We start from the raw sequence: 21,485 nt of genomic DNA, 5'->3' as shown, positions 1-21,485 counted from the left end.
ACAGGAACACGGCTGCATTTATATGTCAGGTATTTTGTCTCTAATAGTGGTCGTTGGATAATGAGAAGGACTGGCGCTGATATCATCCACAAAACAACATAAAATATACACAAAACTAAAAGGGTAATTTACAGAAGCTAAACGAGTTGGCCTAAAAGTGAATTCGCAGAAGACAAAAAAAATTTAAATTCTTGGAAGAAATGTTGACAAAATTTACATCAAAGGCGAAGTTATCTTGGCAAAATTAAGTTGTCAACGAATTTGTGTACCTAGATGCAACCTTAACAAAATCAGAAGGAGGAATGGAGACATAGTAAACAGAATTTCAAAGGGAAGTAATGCATTCAGGCAGCTCAATAAAATATGGAACAGTAACACAATCAAGAGAGCAACTAAACTAAACTCAAATCTTTGGTGTATGGATCTCAAAACTTGGTAGATAGCAAAAGGCGACGAAAGAAGACTCTCAGTACGTTTCAAACAAAATGTTTAAGAAGGATATTGAAGATTGCAAGACCGTTTTAGGACTGAAGAACTACTAACCGGGATTAGAGTGGAGAAAATGAGCAGTATAGTATTGTAGATGAGATGGAAATGTATTGGGTACACGATTCTACAAGCATTGTAACACATCATTGACATGGGCCCAGAAGGAACAAGGAAACATGCGACACATTGTTGAGAAGGAAAGAAACAAGGCTGGATGGAAGTCATGGGTGGAAGCCAGAGTTGCAGCACCTGATAGGAAGCCCCATGTGCCACTAGGCATCTGGAGGATAGATAGAAAGAAACATGTTGCTTAGTTTATAATACACAAAATAACCAGTATTAGAGAATTTCATTATTTCATCGAATGAATTCTCAGATGTGTGTAACACGAACAGAATTTTCAGGACGTGATAAATCATTGTGAAATGAAGTCAGCAATATACAGCATTAAAACAATATCAAACATTACATGTTCTCATTCATATTTCATCTTTGAACGCAATTTAAGGTAGAAGCCTGGTCATAATTTTTGACAAAATTGGTCATGAATCGCATGACAATGTTCATTAGTTTATTATGTACAATCATGAAGCTAATGTCCCATAGTACAATGAAATTACATTATTCTGTGTGTTACAGTTAAGCTTTTTGAGAAATGTGCCCTACAATTGATATTTTTAGAATAATTCAATCGAACACAATGTTAAAGAAAATTGTTTGACACTTTTCAAAACCCAGATTTTTCAAATAATTCAGAACAACAAAAAGTACTCCATCATTAACAATATATGATTTTTTCAGTCTATGTCACCAGGCTAGATTTTGAGATATTGCATAATAACATGTAACACATGAATAAGGAGCCCCGAAACTTCGAAACTAGCCCTTTATATAGGTGTGTATCGAACGTGAGAGAGAACACGTAAGCGGGAAATACAAAATGTAAGTACGCGGGAGAAAAAGATACAATACAGAGTAAAATGATTGGCTGAAATTAATTGATTCCAATTGGTCGAGTATTACTCAGAGGAATCCTTCATGCGAATGGTAAACGAATTAACTATAGCGAAATGACATGTAATAAGAATGATAATAGCAATATAAAAACGAATACAAACATATGTTATGAATCTCCGACAGAAGTACAGTTTATTGCAAAATGAATAAGTTCAGGGCTTTTCAATTTATGAGTAGGCTTCTACCTTAAAGACTTACATTTTTTCTAAATATTACCCCGGATTGTGGTTATCATAGTTTATGTACAGCACGCTGAGACGTATGTGTAGTGCCTGTAAAGATATTTCAAGTAATAATAATGTGCTAGCTTCATATGTATATGCACAAAAATGGGTTAGTGGTAGTCCTGTCATGAATTTGTTTTTGCGTATCTGTTGACCGACTTAATTAACTGATTATTAGCGAATTGCTGTGTTATGTCTGTCATCGTGTAGGCCTATTTGAAGTTTTGGACGGAACTTGGCTCAGTGGTTTGGAACTAATTACAAGATACCGTCGCTATTCTGACATCCGTAGTTATTAATGTAGTGAACGATTAATCAAAAGATATGACGTATTCAGTACTTAGTGTGATTGGCTTTATGATTGAAGGTTACGCCCTAGAGTCTTTTTACTGCTTTGTAATTGGTTAGAGTTTTGAAAATGAATAAAGAAAGTTTGAGTTGGTCTTGAAGAGCACAGCACGATAGACGCAGTAGAGAGAGAGTGCAGTCCTGCAGTCAGTCCGAGAGAGTCTTGGGGCGAGCCTTGACGCAGTCCAGTCTTGGGCGAGTCTTGGTTCAGCCTTGCGAGAGTCTTGGGGATTTTTCCCCAGGGCGCTGTGTCTGATGGAGTGCTCCAAAAGATCGACTAAGACGAGAGCTGAAACGTATTTCGTTGTATGTGTCTTATTTGACTGTAAAGTTAAAGTGACATTCCCGATCCCGTACCTCAAGGGGACTAGATAGAGAGACGAGACGAGTTTCCCCCCTGACAAGTGTGGAGAACCCCAGAGAGAAGAGATTTTACCCCTGACAGTCCATTGTTTTTAAGTATATTATTAGTTTAAGTATATTTGCGAAAATGCAATGTATATAGAAAAGTATGCATTGTATATTGGTAAGTATGTATCATATTTTAAAACGTATGCATAATATATTGAAAAGTATAGGTTATGACAGTACTGGCGTTCCATACAGACGACCGTGACATGTCGTTGTTTACTACCGATAATACTCGTCATCCCATTAGCTTTTGCGTTTTATTGTGCGTTGTTATTGTCACCGTCTTAACTGTATAGGTATATAGTAGCAATTATCACAGATTGTGTCTGATTGTTTTAATATATGGCATCTGACATCGATGGAATACCACCAGAGATGTTAAAATATGGTAGCTCACTTCAAGTCAAGTCAAGCTCTACAATTATTATACAACCATGTACTTACTACTGAACATTACCCACAGCTTTGGAACATCAATACAATAACACCTATCCGTAAGAAAGGCAATGCGTTGAATCCATCAAATTTCCGTGGCATTTCAACTAGCAGCAATATAGGCAAAATATTCGCAATTATTCTAAATACAAGACTTATCAACTTTCTAGAGACACAGAATATCATACACAAAAAACAAGCAGGATTCAGGAAAGGATACAGAACCATAGACCACATATTAACATTACACACACTGATCAAAAAGTACCAATCAAAGAACAAAAATCTGTATGCATGCTTCATCGATCCCAAGAAATGTTTTGATACAGTATGGCAAGATGAACTCCGGTACAAACTAAAAAGCACAACATAAGTGGCCCAATGTACAACATCATTAAAGACATGTACAGCAGCATGCAATTCCAAATCAAACTGGATGGAAAAATCTCGCCACTATTCCAATTAAATAATGGAGGGAAACAAGGCTGCCCCCTGAGCCCAACACTTTTCAATGTATTTATAAATGACCTATCAGAAGACCTCAACACAGACCATATAGACAAAACTCAACAATAAGGCTATATCAAATCTGATGTATGCTGATGATATAGCCCTGCTTTCAAAGTCAAAGTCTGGACTCCAAGCAAACATCAACTCACTACAAAAATACATAGAAAAATTGGGCTTGACAGTGAACACGGAAAAGACAAAACAAAACGTTCACAAAAACGGACATAAATCAGAGAACACTTTTTTCACATACAGTAAAACAATATACTACAGAAGACAAATCAGTTCACATATCTGAGCATCACCATCAACTCCAATGGCACCATGACAAAAACAACACAAATACTGGCAGATAAAGCAATCTACCCAAAACAAAAGAACAACGTCAGATTGAAGACCAAACTATTTGATACTATACAACAACCTATACTATTATATGGCTCATAAATATGGGGAATACATACAAACATACAACAATGGGACCACACAGACACTGAAAAATGTCACCTAATGTCTCACCAGATATTATCCCTAAACAACAAATGCAGCAACATTGGATGTCGAATAGAATTATGAAGGCTGCCACTCTTATCCATAGTACAACAAAGAGCCATAAAATATTATCAGCACATCACCAAGAGTGGATCAATAACATTTGCATATGACGCCTTAATGGAGCTGAAAAAACAATGTTATCACAATCGTCAACGCATCAGATAAACATTTACTGAAAACACTAATCCAATACATTGATAATGCAAACTTGAAAAGAAGCATTTAGTAACTTTCTTTGTTTTTGATACTTTTATTATAATTAATTTGTGTTCATGTTTATTAATTTAACTTTATTACTCAGCGCCCAAAAAGATTGTAATTTCTTTACGGTGATAATAAAATGTTTATTATTATTATTATTATTATTATTATATGCATTTGTATATTATTATTATATGCATTTATGCATTTATGCATTCACAACATATATTGTGATTGGTGTCAATGGGCAACACTTTCCGTATAGTGCTTTCATATTGTCTTGTCATGTTAATCATAACAATCAGTCACGTGTTTGGTCGGCAAATTAAAATGTGGTTTTTACAGCACATGCCTCAGACCATATTGCAGTTAGTGCCAGCGTTTTCACATCCTGGATGTTTTGGCTCTGTATTTATTCCCGTGACAGTATGTGTTCACAGGAATATATTCAACACTGTTATTTAAATTACAGAATTCTGACACTGACACGAATATGTGAATCATCATATTGTCATCTCGTCTCAATCTCCGTGGACGTCACGCCTCGTCCTGTTCGACGTGGGACGTACACAATACGTATCAAATATATTGTTTGTTTACTTGAAATTTGAACACGCACGACAATCACAACATTGAAATATACAGGCAATTAATGGCAATTGTGCGTTATAATCACTTGTATATACAAAAATCAACAAATTATACCAATGTAAATTTTCAAGCATTTTGAGGAAACAAAAGACCATCAAGTGAAAATGCTCCCACATCGTACGAGACTTCAAATGTCACCAAGATGTCACTGTTGACAGTTCCCTTATAAATGTTAAAATTGTAAACTGCTCAACAGTTCATCTCAATATAGCCATTCTTGCAAATGCTTTTCGAGTCACGTTTCAACTGTGCATGAATTTATACAAATTATGTATGCCATCCAATCTATATGAAAGAGAGTTAGCAGCAATGTAACAACCCACAGATACCAACAAGAAGTATTCCTACGTGAAATATTGAAGCTATTCTGTACAGTTTCAAACAAAATACTAAGTACAATCTGATTAAATACATGTAGGCATAGGCTCCATTATTTTTATATAAGTTTTATTTTGTATTTATGAATATTTTTATTTTATTTGTCGTTATAAAGTTTTTTTTTATACAAAAACGAAATGTATCCTATGGCTACAGCGCATTTTAGTAAGATTTATATTAGTAAAGACTTTCCAGACATGTCCTTGGGTGGAGAACTCGAACAAAAAGCCCATTTTAGCAATGACAATTTATTTATTTATTTATGTTCCACGCCTCAGTTTAGATAAGTACACTAATTGACGGTGTAACGAAATTATACTAATTTCCGCTGTAAATATATTGTATTTAGCATGTGAGGGCGCCGTGGCGTTGAAGACAAAATAGAGGGCGCCATGTAAGTCCAGTATCAGGTCATTCGACGGTCAAAGTTGTACACAATCAGTTAGTTGCTGGTTAACTGACATATCGTGCACAATAACCCGGTCACTTTGTGGTAGGCTATTGTGCTGTGACGGAAATTGAAGATTCATACACTGCACCAAATGCCACGATTTCATCACTGCATCACGTCCAGGAACTGAACTTGACGTATAATACTGAAGAACAATGGATTTAGTCATTCGTTAATGAGTGACATTTGTTCACATATTTGGTTCTCAAAACAAACCTACGACTGTATATACTAACCTGACCCTTTTCGCTTTGAAGAGAAGACTTTATTGAATTTTAAACAGCCTATACTAGTAGGTAAAATGTCAACCATTTGTATTTTAACCGCATGTTCCCCTGATTTTAATAGATGCATAGTAATCAATCATTTTCAGGTATTCTATAATATTTCAAGAACCAATTACCTAATTTCATTGAAACTTGGTATATAGATGCTATGGGGTAATGTGCAGATCTGAATAGTTTTTAGTTGAAATCAGTGCATATTAATTACCTAATTTGCATAATAATCAACCATTTTCAGCTATTCTATAATATTTCAAAAACCCCTTGTAAAATTTCAAAGTAACTTGGTACGTAAGTACTATGGGGTGAATATAATATAAAATATCTTTTATTCTGGACACCATGAGGTACATAACAGTGGTGACACAACATAAAAACAGTCACAATATTGAGTGCCAAACCATTTGATTGGCATAATCTTAAAGCGGGAGGGTCGTCACCTGCGCATGTGTGGAAATTCCAAGCGATGATAACACGTGCTAAAAATGCACAGGCTCATGGGTAGACGCTTGTTTGTAAACAATGACACGCTATGGCCATCTGACGCATGCGCAGGTGACGACTCCCCCGCTTTAACATACTGCAGTTAAGTGTTTAGATGCCATCAGTAAAGTAAGACTCCACCGCTAATATTTTTAACACATGTGTGGGTTCCAACGATACAAAATAGTGCATCTCAAAGTGTTATATTAACTGACAGGCATTTTGTTCAAGTACGGCAATGGTATGATGCAACATGCAAATATGGACAATAGCATGTTATTATTCAATTTTGTACATTACTCTCACAACTGAAACGTTTTATCTTAAATTTTACAGATGTGAACAGTTTACTTCATGCCTCTACAAATTATGAAATTGAAGACAAAAAAACGACTGACCAATTTTTGTATTGGAATATACTTCATGTTAGTAGGTATAGAATATGGTACGTAACACAATTCTGATTAATGGGATGGAATAGAATAAGATAGGTTGAACTGAATTAGAATAAAAGTTTTTGATTTAAAAATGTGTGCATACACTTGAACACATATTTTCAAACATGATGTGGCACATGGTTGGTGCTTCAAAGCATTGAATGGCCAAAGAAAAAAAAGTGTGGCATCAAGGTTGATGCGTCAAAGAACTGAAAAACTCTGATCAAGAAACAGGTTTATGATGACATGAGCTTTCATTGTGTACATATGTGCAAAATTTTGTGATATAACATCATGGGTTAATTGTTTATAATAATTCAAAAATTTCACGTTCTCTAAATAGCCGTAATATTGCCAACAATATGGTTTTATTTGTCTGATGTCTATCAAACCCAGCCCTATTTCCTTGGACTATGTATCTCATCATTCAGTCTGAGTGGCTTGCTGGCTTCACCTCTGTTTGGAAAATGGTATGACAAAACACAGAAAACCAAATTTATTATCATTTTTTCAAATCTATGGGAGATAGCAGGTAAGATTGTTATTATAAATTAATGCAGATTTTGTTTTTTTAGCTCTGCTGTTGACTTTGTCGAGCGGAGCTTATCATATGAGTGATTGTCCGTCGTCGTCTGTGTCAATGTTTTACTTTTTCGACTTCTTCTTGAAAACTACAAGCCTGAATGCTTTTATACTTGGTGTATATGTACCTTGGGTAGGCCTCTCTTAGATTTGTTCATTTCATGATGATATCTTCAATTCTCTAATTTTGGTGAATATTTTTGTCATTTTTAGCTCCACTGTCGACAAAGGTCGTCATCGGCGTCAACTTTACAATTTCAACTTCGTCTTTGAAACCGCAAGTCAGAATGTTTTCAAATTTGATATGCAAGTACCTTGGATGGTTCTTTCTCAGATTTGTTCATTTCATGTCAAATTTTCTATTTTTGGTGAATATTTTTGTCATTTTTGGTAAAAAGTAATATTTTCGACTTCTTGTTAAAAACCACAAGTTCGATTGCTTTGATATTACATATATAGGTACTACATGTAGAACTCTCTCAGATTTGTTCATTTTGTGATGATATCTTTAATTCTTTAATTTTGGTGAATATTTTTGTAATTTTTGGTAAAAAGTTATATTTTCGACTTCTTGAAAAATCAGCAAGTCCGATTGCTTTGATATTTAATATATAGGTACTACATGTGGACCACTCTCAGATTTGTTTATTTCGTAGTGATATCTTCAATTCTCTAATTTTGATGAATATTTTTGGTAAAAAGTTATTTGAATTCTTGTTGAGAACAGCAAGTCCGATTACTTTGATACATAATCTGGAAATCCAGACAAGTATGGAAAAAAAAAATCCTGGAAATCCAGGCAGTTATGGCTACTAAATAAAATATGGCCTAGTTTATCTCGCCACATACCGGTTGATGAGGTTGGATTTCCAACAGTATGATTAAAAAAACTTGGAATTCTGACTGTATATGGTAAAAAAATTGGGCCAGTATGAAATAGTTATTACTGATAATTAGATAAGGATGGTGGCACGAATGAGCTCATCAACACCGTGAATCAGGACTAGTTTGGATTTCCATTGTCAAATATAAAATTTTGAACTTGGTAAATTAGCATATGATGAGAGTTATATTTGGAAATCCTACTCTGTATGGTGGCACAAAAGAACTCATCAACACCATAAGTAGGAACTATAGTTTTGGATTTCCATTACTGTATGGTGAATGGTGATTTGGAAATAAAACTTTGTATGACTTATACACCCATGGAAATTATACCCTGTATGAAGTAAACGCACAAGCTCATCAACAGGGGGGGGGGGTGCAGATATAAACTGGAATGGCCCATTTCCTGAATACATGATACGAGTTTGATGTATAACTACATAATGCATGACAATAACTTTTCATGAAATACCCTTAAAATGCTATTAAAATCCACAGTTCTGACTAACAGTGTTTATGACAACAATTTAAAAATCACAAATGTTACGATTACAAACTGCGTTAGTAGTTCTAAAAGATTGTAATGTTTTGATGTGAAATCCATTCGAACTAGCATTATTAGACCAGACCCAGCTGTGTTGATTTTTTTTCAGTTAACTTGTAATAATAAAAAACTTAAAAAAGGAATTGGATGCGTGCGCACTGCATAGTGAGGTAAACATTGTGGGTCGCATTAAAGGTCAACTTGTCAGCCATTTCCAAATTCGTCTGCAGACTTTAAACATTCATTCTTTTAAGAAGTGTAGCAGTTTTTAGTTTAGTTTATTATCCGTTAATGATATAGATACCATATGTTGAGTTGATTGCGATACCGGCCACGAGTATGGAGCGGATGCGAAACTTAGCGCCGACCACACTGATCAAGATGGTAAAAAAATGTAACTATTGCCGCAAACTACTCTTAAAATATGTGTCATTTGCTGTAAAGGCGTTCAAGCCACAGTTACGTAAAATTATTTAAAGCAAATGGAGAAACAGAAGTCTGTTTAGAAATAGAACGTGTAGTTGAAGCTGAAATTGAACAATATTTATAAATAAAGTACGAATGATCGTCTAGAATACCGAAAACTTGAAGAAACACTTCACATAAACAACGTCGATAATTAGAGATCAAAAACAAGTAGATGTTTAGATAGCGCCGAAGCCAGGAAGTTACACAGAACAGCAACAGAAGAAAATTACTCTGATTGGATAATAATTCTGTTCATTAACATAAAAACTAGTTCCTGCTTTCACCACAGAGGGCACGGCAATTGCGTCCAGTCTGGGTGATTTCACAATCACAGGGGATTTTGCGTTAATTACACCTCCATTTCTCGATATTTTTGTTTAAATTTAAACTTCAAAAAGAAATAAATCACCAGTCTATAGCCTTATGTGCATCAGGTGTTAAATACTGAACATGTGCTAATTTATAAAACTGAATTTAACCATTTACCAATTTTATTGTTTTCATAATGATCAAAAAGCATTCTTTTCACCTTAATTATCTTGTCAAAAGAAAATACCAAAAAGATATATAGTGACATTAGTGTCGCACTTAGGGAGTCAAATTTTCCAGAGTGTGTTTGTGTTGCTGGCTCAGGCAAGCATGGTAGGCAAAAGTTTTTGGTCACTTTTATATATAAGAGTACAAATATCCATAGAGAAAAACAAAATGGTCGCCATAGATCAACTTGATCTATGATAATTCAATTGTGCATTTCTTTATCTTGCGTTATCAAACAGTTGAAGTGAAACAGCACTTTTTTGTTCTTTAAAGTCATTATGAACAAATCTTCAATGTGTATTGTTTCCATCAATTTAGTTCTGAACTGTAATATTTTATACATGAACACAAGTGCACAAGTTTTGTGCCATTGATGAGACTATTGGTATTCGACGAAATCGAAAAGTAATGAATTAGGGCAATTTTTGATAGAATATATTGTTCAATATTCCATACTATACAGATCATAATAATGATATGCACGACTTTAGTTGTTTATATATTGTTCAGTTGGATTGGGTAAAAATTACAATAATCATAAATTCACAGTTCTGAATGTATTTATTTATTTATTCGCCAGAATATAGTGCATCGAATTGCCATTTGACAGAGAATTGGTCGCACAGCCATGTCATGTAGTTCTGTTCAGCCATGTAGATTTCTGTGGCAGAGTATAAAATTGTCACTTGGCACAAAAATATAGAAAAAAAACATCGCTACATTATCTGTACTATGTTATAAAAATTGTGACTGACAGCTTTTTTCATTGAAATTACAGGGAACTTTTTGTATTTTGCTAACATTTCCCAGTATTTTGTACTGATAAGCAGATTTATTGCAGGTATGTGAGAATATTTCTTTACTAATGATTATCTTGAATTTGAATGCACAAAACTTTGGAATGTTTTCTTTAAGGACATTTTGTACTACTACTGAGAAGTCATAAAAGTTGTGCATATTTAGGTTATTTAGTTATTTTATTTTTTTATATATATATTTACCGTACATATTTTTCAAAATAGATTTGTCATGGTAAGAAAATTGTATTATGTATATTGTCTAGCTGCCCCTCTGTAATGCTCTTCAAATAATTTCCTGTATACTTTTTTGACATTCCAACTAGTGGTCATTTTGCTGTCTGAAAATGAGGACTTGTGTATTGACCAATGTGCATGCGTCTATGCATCTGTCCAGACTCATATCTTAGACATGCCTGCACCAATTACATTAAAACTTCTCACATCAATCATACATAATAATATACATGTGCACATCAATTCGTTTCCCGATCTGATTCAAGATCGCTGAATGGCGACCATTTTTGTGTTGCAAAATCAAGCATTTCTGGCTTTTTGGAACCGGATCTCAGCTGCTGATGGATTATTTTTTCAAACTTGCTACATATATTGTACATTATGGGACATTGAAGCATGTCAATTTGTTTTTCAGATCAAATTCAAAATGGATGACTGGCAACCATTTTGTTCTAATGTAGTGCCATATCTCTGACATGCTTTGACTTATTATGTTCAAATTTTATACATCATGTCATGGTGGCCATTTTTGTTCTAAAAATCAAAAATCAAGCATTTCTGGCATTCGAGAACTGGATCTTGGTCGTTTATGGATAGATTTTGTTCAAACTTGGCACATACGTTGGAAATTATGAGACCTTGATGCATGTCATTTTGTTCGCCAGATCAGATTCAAAATGGCCGACCAGTTACCTTTTTGTTTTAATTGTTCCATAGCTGTATCACTCAATATGGATAAATATACTCATTTGACGATCAGATACAGGATGACTGAATGTCAATCATTTTAATGTTAAAAAATCATAATCAAGCATCAGCTTTTGGATCCATATATCTCTGACATATTTATGTTCCAACTATATTACTATAAACAAAACTATATATCTTAAATTTGATAACTAAAGGGAACTGTGTCATGCATGGCTTGTTAGTTCGAACGGGCACTTGTGGATTGATTTTTGTGTGTCTGTGCGTGCGTGCGTGCGTGCGTGCATGTGTGAGTGTTAGTTAGACATGCCTGGACCAATTACATTCAAACTTCACACATACATCATACATAATATTATACATATGCACATCAATTTGTTTCACGATCTAATTCAAGATGGCCGAATGGCAGCCATTTTTGTACTGAAAATCATCAAAATCAAGTATTTATCGGCTGTTTACAGATGGATTTTGTTCAAACTTGGTACCGGTATATACATTGCAATATCTCTCAATATGGACAAGTACTCATTGATGATCAGATACAAATGTCAATCATTTTAATGTTAAACAATCATGATAATCATATTCCTGACATATTACTATAAACAAAACTATATATCTTAAGTTTGATAACTAACGCGGACTGTGGCATCATGCGCATGGCTTGTTTTTATTCATGTCAATGCGGATTTCTGTAATGCCGATTACTGCTTCTGCCTGTAAACATGTCTTGAACCATTTTTCTGGGATAAACAGGCAGATTTTATCCAAACTTGGTATCAGATGCACATCTCATTTGTTTTTACTGGAAGAATAATGGCCAACTGGTGGCTATTTTGTTTTTATTCATGTCCATGCCAATTCTTCACTAGTTCATCGTCTAATCAGTTGAAAATTTGCATATAAGTTCTGTAGATTCATACGATAGGCTGTGTTATTTTGTCATGTGATCAATTGATGACCATTATTTAGTACACATGTACATGTGACTTGTGATTTGCAATGTGATTTGTCAATGCTTGTTTCCTAGGTGTTGGAACTGGAAGTACTTCTGTTATATTTGCACATATTGCCAGAACTACAACAGAAAAAGAAAGAACTGCTGCAATGACCTTGACAATGGCATTACGAGAAATAGGCCTACTGTTTGGTCCTGGTCTAAATATATTCCTTGCTTCTGCTAATTTTTATATCGGACCATTTCATGTGAATAAGTACACTGCACCAGGGGTAGGAATAATTTATTTGTTTGTTTTGGTAATATAGTCATAGCAACCACACAAGAAAAGTCATTAAAATATTCTTGATAATTTTATGGATTCAAATTGCTAACTCATAATAATAATTGTACAAAAAAATGATCTCCAAAGGTGAATCTGTAAAAATATCGGTCTTTATACACAGGTTACTCATGCTATGGGACTGCCTAAAAGTGGTCACTCTACCTTGGTAGATAGGTGGTCTTTATACACAGGTAACTCATGCTATGGGTCTGCCTAAAAGTGGTCACTCTACCTTGGTAGATAGGTGGTCTTTATATAGAGGTCACTCATGCTATGGGACTGCCTAAAAGTGGTCACTATACCCTGGTAGATAGGTGGTCTTTATACACAGGTCACTCATGCTATGGGACTGCCTAACAGTGGTCACTCTACCTTGGTAGATAGGTGGTCTTTATACACAGGTTACTCATGCTATGGGTCTGCCTAAAAGTGGTCACTCTACCCTCAGGCTGGTAGATAGGTGGTCTTTATATAGAGGTTACTCATGCTATGGGACTGCCTAAAAGTGGTCACTATACCCTGGTAGATAGGTGGTCTTTATATAGAGGTCACTCATGCTATGAGACTGCCTAAAAGTGGTCACTCTACCCTGGTAGATAGGTGATCTTTATACACAGGTTACTCATGCTATGGGTCTGCCTAAAAGTGGTCACTATACCCTGGTAGATAGGTGGTCTTTATACACAGGTTACTCATGCTATGGGACTGCCTAAAAGTGGTCACTATACCCTGGTAGATAGGTGGTCTTTATACACAGGTTACTCATGCTATGGGACTGCCTAAAAGTGGTCACTATACCCTGGTAGATAGGTGGTCTTTATATAGAGGTCACTCATGCTATGGGACTGCCTAAAAGTGGTCACTATACCTTGGTAGATAGGTGGTCTTTATATAGAGGTCACTCATGCTACGGGACTGCCTAAAAGTGGTCACTATACCCTGGTAGATAGGTGGTCCTTATATAGAGGTTACTCATGCTATGGGACTGCCTAAAAGTGGTTACTATACCCTGGTAGATAGGTGGTCTTTATACACAGGTTACTCATGCTATGGGACTGCCTAAAAGTGGTCACTCTACCTTGGTAGATAGGTGGTCTTTATACAAAGGTAACTCATGCTATGGGACTGCCTAAAAGTGGTCACTATACCCTGGTAGATAGGTGGTCTTTATACACAGGTAACTCATGCTATGGGACTGCCTAAAAGTGGTCACTATACCCTGGTAGATAGGTGGTCTTTATACACAGGTTACTCATGCTATGGGACTGCCTAAAAGTGGTCACTATACCCTGGTAGATAGATGGTCTTTATACACAGGTTACTCATGCTATGGGTCTGCCTAAAAGTGGTCACTATACCCTGGTAAATAGGTGGTCTTTATATAGAGGTTACTCATGCTATGGGACTGCCTAAAAGTGGTCACTCTACCTTGGTAGATAGGTGGTCTTTATATAGAGGTTACCCATGCTATGGGACTGCCTAAAAGTGGTCACTATACCCTGGTAGATAGGTGGTCTTATACACAGGTTACTCATGCTATGGGTCTGTCTAAAAGTGGTCACTATACCCTGGTAGATAGATGGTCTTTATACACAGGTTACTCATGCTATGGGTCTGCCTAAAAGTGGTCACTATACCCTGGTAGATAGATGGTCTTTATATAGAGGTTACCCATGCTATGGGACTGCCTAAAAGTGGTCACTATACCTTGGTAGATAGGTGGTCTTTATATAGAGGTTACTCATGCTATGGGACTGCCTAAAAGTGGTTACTATACCCTGGTAGATAGGTGGTCTTTATATAAAGGTTACCCATGCTATGGGACTGCCTAAAAGTGGTCACGCTACCTTGGTAGATAGGTGGTCTTTATATAGAGGTCACTCATGCTATGGGACTGCCTAAAAGTGGTCACTCTACCTTGGTAGATAGGTGGTCTTTATATAGAGGTTACTCATGCTGTGGGACTGCCTAAAAGTGGTCACTATACCTTGGTAGATAGGTGGTCTTTATACACAGGTTACTCATGCTATGGGACTGCCTAAAAGTGGTCACTCTACCTTGGTAGATAGGTGGTCTTTATATAGAGGTCACTCATGCTATGGGACTGCCTAAAAGTGGTCACTCTACCTTGGTAGATAGGTGGTCTTTATATAGAGGTTACTCATGCTATGGGACTGCCTAAAAGTGGTCACTATACCCTGGTAGATAGGTGGTCTTTATACACAGGTTACTCATGCTATGGGTCTGCCTAAAAGTGGTCACTATACCCTGGTAGATAGGTGGTCTTTATATAGAGGTTACTCATGCTACAGGACTGCCTAAAAGTGGTCACTATACCCTGGTAGATAGGTGGTCTTTATACACAGGTTACTCATGCTATGGGTCTGCCTAAAAGTGGTCACTATACCCTGGTAGATAGGTGGTCTTTATACACAGGTTACTCATGCTATGGGTCTGCCTAAAAGTGGTCACTATACCCTGGTAGATAGGTGGTCTTTATACACAGGTTACTCATGCTATGGGTCTGCCTAAAAGTGGTCACTATACCCTGGTAGATAGGTGGTCTTTATACACAGGTCACTCATGCTATGGGACTGCCTAAAAGTGGTCACTATACCCTGGTAGATAGGTGGTCTTTATACACAGGTCACTCATGCTATGGGACTGCCTAACAGTGGTCACTCTACCTTGGTAGATAGGTGGTCTTTATACACAGGTTACTCATGCTATGGGTCTGCCTAAAAGTGGTCACTCTACCTTGGTAGATAGGTGGTCTTTATATAGAGGTCACTCATGCTATGGGACTGCCTAAAAGTGGTCACTATACCTTGATAGATAGGTGGTCTTATACACAGGTTACTCATGCTATGGGTCTGCCTAAAAGTGGTCACTATACCCTGGTAGATAGGTGGTCTTTATACACAGGTTACTCATGCTATGGGACTGCCTAAAAGTGGTCACTATACCCTGGTAGATAGGTGGTCTTTATATAGAGGTTACTCATGCTATGGGACTGCCTAAAAGTGGTCACTATACCCTGGTAGATAGGTGGTCTTTTTACACAGGTCACTCATGCTATGGGACTGCCTAAAAGTGGTCACTATACCCTGGTAGATAGGTGGTCTTTATATAGAGGTTACTCATGCTATGGGACTGCCTAAAAGTGGTCACTCTACCCTGGTAGATAGGTGGTCTTTATATAGAGGTTACTCATGCTATGGGTCTGCCTAAAAGTGGTCACTATACCCTGGTAGATAGGTGGTCTTTATACACAGGTTACTCATGCTATGGGACTGCCTAAAAGTGGTTACTCTACCCTGGTAGATAGGTGGTCTTTATATAGAGGTTACTCATGCTATGGGACTGCCTAAAAGTGGTCACTATACCCTGGTAGATAGGTGGTCTTTATATAGAGGTTACTCATGCTATGGGACTGCCTAAAAGTGGTCACTATACCCTGGTAGATAGGTGGTCTTTATATAGAGGTTACCCATGCTATGGGACTGCCTAAAAGTGGTCACTATACCCTGGTAGATAGGTGGTCTTTATACACAGGTTACTCATGCTATGGGTCTGCCTAAAAGTGGTCACTATACCCTGGTAGATAGGTGGTCTTTATACACAGGTTACTCATGCTATGGGTCTGCCTAAAAGTGGTCACAATACCCTGGTAGATAGGTGGTCTTTATATAGAGGTTAATCATGCTATGGTACTGCCTAAAAGTGGTCACTATACCCTGGTAGATAGGTGGTCTTTATACACAGGTTACTCATGCTGTGGGTCTGCCTAAAAGTGGTCACTCCAGCCTGGTAGATAGGTGGTCTTTATACACAGGTTACTCATGCTATGGGACTGCCTAAAAGTGGTAACTATACCCTGGTAGATAGGTGTCTTTATACACAGGTCACTCATGCTACGGGACTGCCTAAAAGTGGTCACTATACCCTGGTAGATAGGTGGTCCTTATATAGAGGTTACTCATGCTATGGGTCTGCCTAAAAGTGGTCACTATACCCTGGTAGATAGGTGGTCCTTATATAGAGGTTACTCATGCTATGGGACTGCCTAAAAGTGGTCACTATACCCTGGTAGATAGGTGGTCTTTATACACAGGTTACTCATGCTATGGGTCTGCCTAAAAGTGGTCACAATACCCTGTAGATAGGTGGTCTTTATACACAGGTTACTCATGCTATGGGTCTGCCTAAAAGTGGTCACTATACCCTGGTAGATAGGTGGTCTTTATACACAGGTTACTCATGCTATGGGTCTGCCTAAAAGTGGTCACTATACCCTGGTAGATAGGTGGTCCTTATATAGAGGTTACTCATGCTATTGGACTGCCTAAAAGTGGTCACTATACCCTGGTAGATAGGTGGTCTTTATACACAGGTTACTCATGCTATGGGTCTGCCTAAAAGTGGTCACAATACCCTGGTAGATAGGTGGTCTTTATACAGAGGTTACTCATGCTATGGGTCTGCCTAAAAGTGGTCACAATACCCTGTAGATAGGTGGTCTTTATACACAGGTTACTCATGCTATGGGACTGCCTAAAAGTGGTCACTATACCCTGGTAGATAGGTGGTCTTTATATAGAGGTTACTCATGCTATGGGACTGCCTAAAAGTGGTCACTCTACCCTGGTAGATAGGGGGTCTTTATACACAGGTCACTCATGCTATGGGACTGCCTAAAAGTGGTCACTCTACCTTGGTAGATAGGTGGTCTTTATATAGAGCTTACTCATGCTATGGGACTGCCTAAAAGTGGTCACTCTACCCTGGTAGATAGGTGGTCTTTATACACAGCTTACTCATGCTATGGGTCTGCCTAAAAGTGGTCACTATACCCTGGTAGATAGGTGGTCTTTATACACAGCTTACTCATGCTATGGGACTGCCTAAAAGTGGTCACTATACCCTGGTAGATAGGTGGTCTTTATATAGAGGTTACTCATGCTATGGGACTGCCTAAAAGTGGTCACTATACCCTGGTAGATAGGTGGTCTTTATACACAGGTTACTCATGCTATGGGACTGCCTAAAAGTGGTCACTATACCCTGGTAGATAGGTGGTCTTTATATAGAGGTTACTCATGCTATGGGACTGCCTAAAAGTGGTCACTCTACCTTGGTAGATAGGTGGTCTTTATACACAGGTCACTCATGCTACGGGACTGCCTAAAAGTGGTCACTCTACCCTGGTAGATAGGTGGTCTTTATACACAGGTTACTCATACTATGGGTCTGCCTAAAAGTGGTCACTCTACCTTGGTAGATAGGTGGTCTTTATACACAGGTCACTCATGCTACGGGACTGCCTAAAAGTGGTCACTCTACCCTGGTAGATAGGTGGTCTTTATACACAGGTTACTCATGCTATGGGTCTGCCTAAAAGTGGTCACTCTACCTTGGTAGATAGGTGGTCTTTATACACAGCTTACTCATGCTATGGGACTGCCTAAAAGTGGTCACAATACCCTGGTAGATAGGTGGTCTTTATATAGAGGTTACTCATGCTATGGGTCTGCCTAAAAGTGGTCACTATACCCTGGTAGATAGGTGGTCTTTATACACAGGTTACTCATGTTATGGGACTGCCTAAAAGTGGTCACTATACCCTGGTAGATAGGTGGTCTTTATATAGAGGTTACTCGTGCTATGGGACTGCCTAAAAGTGGTCACTATACCCTGGTAGATAGGTGGTCTTTATACACAGGTTACTCATGCTATGGGTCTGCCTAAAAGTGGTCACTATACCCTGGTAGATAGGGGGTCTTTATACACAGGTCACTCATGCTATGGGACTGCCTAAAAGTGGTCACTCTACCTTGGTAGATAGGTGGTCTTTATATAGAGGTTACTCATGCTATGGGACTGCCTAAAAGTGGTCACTCTACCCTGGTAGATAGGTGGTCTTTATACACAGGTTACTCATGCTATGGGACTGCCTAAAAGTGGTCACTATACCCTGGTAGATAGGTGGTCTTTATATAGAGGTTACTCATGCTATGGGACTGCCTAAAAGTGGTCACTCTACCCTGGTAGATAGGTGGTCTTTATACACAGCTTACTCATGCTATGGGTCTGCCTAAAAGTGGTCACAATACCCTGGTAGATAGGTGGTCTTTATATAGAGGTTACTCATGCTATGGGTCTGCCTAAAAGTGGTTACTATACCCTGGTAGATAGGTGGTCTTTATACACAGGTCACTCATGCTATGGGTCTGCCTAAAAGTGGTCACTATACCCTGGTAGATAGGTGGTCTTTATACACAGGTTACTCATGCTATGGGACTGCCTAAAAGTGGTTACTATACCCTGGTAGATAGGTGGTCTTTATACACAGGTCACTCATGCTATGGGTCTGCCTAAAAGTGGTCACAATACCCTGGTAGATAGGTGGTCTTTATATAGAGGTTACTCATGCTATGGGACTGCCTAAAAGTGGTTACTATACCCTGGTAGATAGGTGGTCTTTATACACAGGTTACTCATGCTATGGGACTGCCTAAAAGTGGTCACTCTACCCTGGTAGATAGGTGGTCTTTATACACAGCTTACTCATGCTATGGGTCTGCCTAAAAGTGGTCACAATACCCTGGTAGATAGGTGGTCTTTATATAGAGGTTACTCATGCTATGGGTCTGCCTAAAAGTGGTTACTATACCCTGGTAGATAGGTGGTCTTTATACACAGGTCACTCATGCTATGGGTCTGCCTAAAAGTGGTCACTATACCCTGGTAGATAGGTGGTCTTTATACACAGGTTACTCATGCTATGGGACTGCCTAAAAGTGGTTACTATACCCTGGTAGATAGGTGGTCTTTATACACAGGTCACTCATGCTATGGGTCTGCCTAAAAGTGGTCACTATACCCTGGTAGATAGGTGGTCTTTATATAGAGGTTACTCATGCTATGGGACTGCCTAAAAGTGGTTACTATACCCTGGTAGATAGGTGGTCTTTATATAGAGGTTACTCATGCTATGGGACTGCCTAAAAGTGGTTACTATACCCTGGTAGATAGGTGGTCTTTATACACAGGTTACTCATGCTATGGGTCTGCCTAAAAGTGGTCACTATACCCTGGTAGATAGGTGGTCTTTATACACAGGTTACTCATGCTATGGGACTGCCTAAAAGTGGTCACTATACCTTGGTAGATAGGTGGTCTTTATATAGAGCTTACTCATGCTATGGGACTGCCTAAAAGTGGTCACTCTACCTTGGTAGATAGGTGGTCTTTATATAGAGGTTACTCATGCTATGGGTCTGCCTAAAAGTGGTCACTATACCCTGGTAGATAGGTGGTCTTTATACACAGGTTACTCATGCTATGGGTCTGCCTAAAAGTGGTCACTATACCTTGGTAGATAGGTGGTCTTTATATAGAGGTTACTCATGCTATGGGACTGCCTAAAAGTGGTCACTATACCCTGGTAGATAGGTGGTCTTTATATAGAGGTTACTCATGCTATGGGTCTGCCTAAAAGTGGTCACTATACCCTGGTAGATAGGTGGTCTTTATATAAAGGTGGTTACTAACACAGGTTTCACTGTATGGCTATTTTGTCAAACACATTTCGCCATCGGTGGAATTAAATTTTTTTTGGTTAACCTAATTTGAAATTCTATCAATCATACAATCTTACCATTGGTTTGGTTTTACACACCAGAGGGGTAGGAATTAAATCTCTTATTGTTTAAACAAATATGTTAATTCGTCAATCATATGCTTTCACCAATGGTCAATTTCATTTGAAATAATACATTGTATCGGGGTAAGAATTAATCTCTTATTTTTAAACTAATATGTTAATTCATCAATCATATGCTTTCACCATTGGTCAATTTCATTTGAAATAATACATTGTATAGGGGTAAAATTAATCACTTATTTTTAAACTAATCTTAATTCATCAATCATATGCTTTCACCATTGATCAATTTCATTTGAAATAATACATTGTATCGGGGTAAGAATTAATCTCTTATTTTTAAACTAATGTTAATTCCTCAATCATATGCTTTCACCATTGGTCAATTTCATTTGAAATAATACATTGTATCGGGGTAAGAATTAATCTCTTAATTTTAAAATAATGTTAATTCCTCAATCATATGCTTTCACCATTGGTCAATTTCATTTGAAATAATACATTGTATCGGGGTAAGAATTAATCTCTTATTTTTAAACTAATGTTAATTCCTCAATCATATGCTTTCACCATTGGTCAATTTCACATGGATAAATGCATCGTACCTATAGATAATTCACACCATTGGTGGAGTACCAGAAGGGTATGAAACATTTATTTTGTCAACACTGTGGTACATTATTTTGGTAAATGAAGTATTTTCAGCAATAAAACTAACTTGTAGACAATATAAAATTATATATGGGGGCAGTGCAAATGTCTGTGACAAAGAAATTTACACTTTAACTACTTAATGGGGACAAATGACCTATTTTAACCTTTCCACCTCTGCTTCATATAAAAAAACAAAAATTATGATTTTTAATAAAAATGGCAAATTATTAAATCATAAGTATAGTGT

The 21,485-nt window shown here is 37.4% G+C and overlaps 1 pseudogene across 1 annotated transcript in view; it reads left to right on the top strand.

The window, feature by feature from the left end:
• The first annotated feature begins 5,838 nt into the window (after positions 1-5,838).
• The window catches only part of LOC144364510 (uncharacterized), a 50,958-nt pseudogene continuing 35,311 nt past the window's right edge, over positions 5,839-21,485 (top strand). The window contains exons 1-5 of the transcript XR_014931738.1: positions 5,839-5,966; positions 6,774-6,882; positions 7,218-7,406; positions 10,669-10,731; positions 12,666-12,865. The product of XR_014931738.1 is annotated as an uncharacterized LOC144364510 (transcript). The remainder of the gene's footprint in view (positions 5,967-6,773; positions 6,883-7,217; positions 7,407-10,668; positions 10,732-12,665; positions 12,866-21,485) is intronic.

Source organism: Saccoglossus kowalevskii, chromosome 15, assembly GCF_978046115.1.
Source record: "Saccoglossus kowalevskii chromosome 15, keSacKowa6.1, whole genome shotgun sequence".
NCBI classification, from domain to species: domain Eukaryota; kingdom Metazoa; phylum Hemichordata; class Enteropneusta; family Harrimaniidae; genus Saccoglossus; species Saccoglossus kowalevskii.
This window is presented reverse-complemented; position numbering and strand designations above follow the sequence as displayed.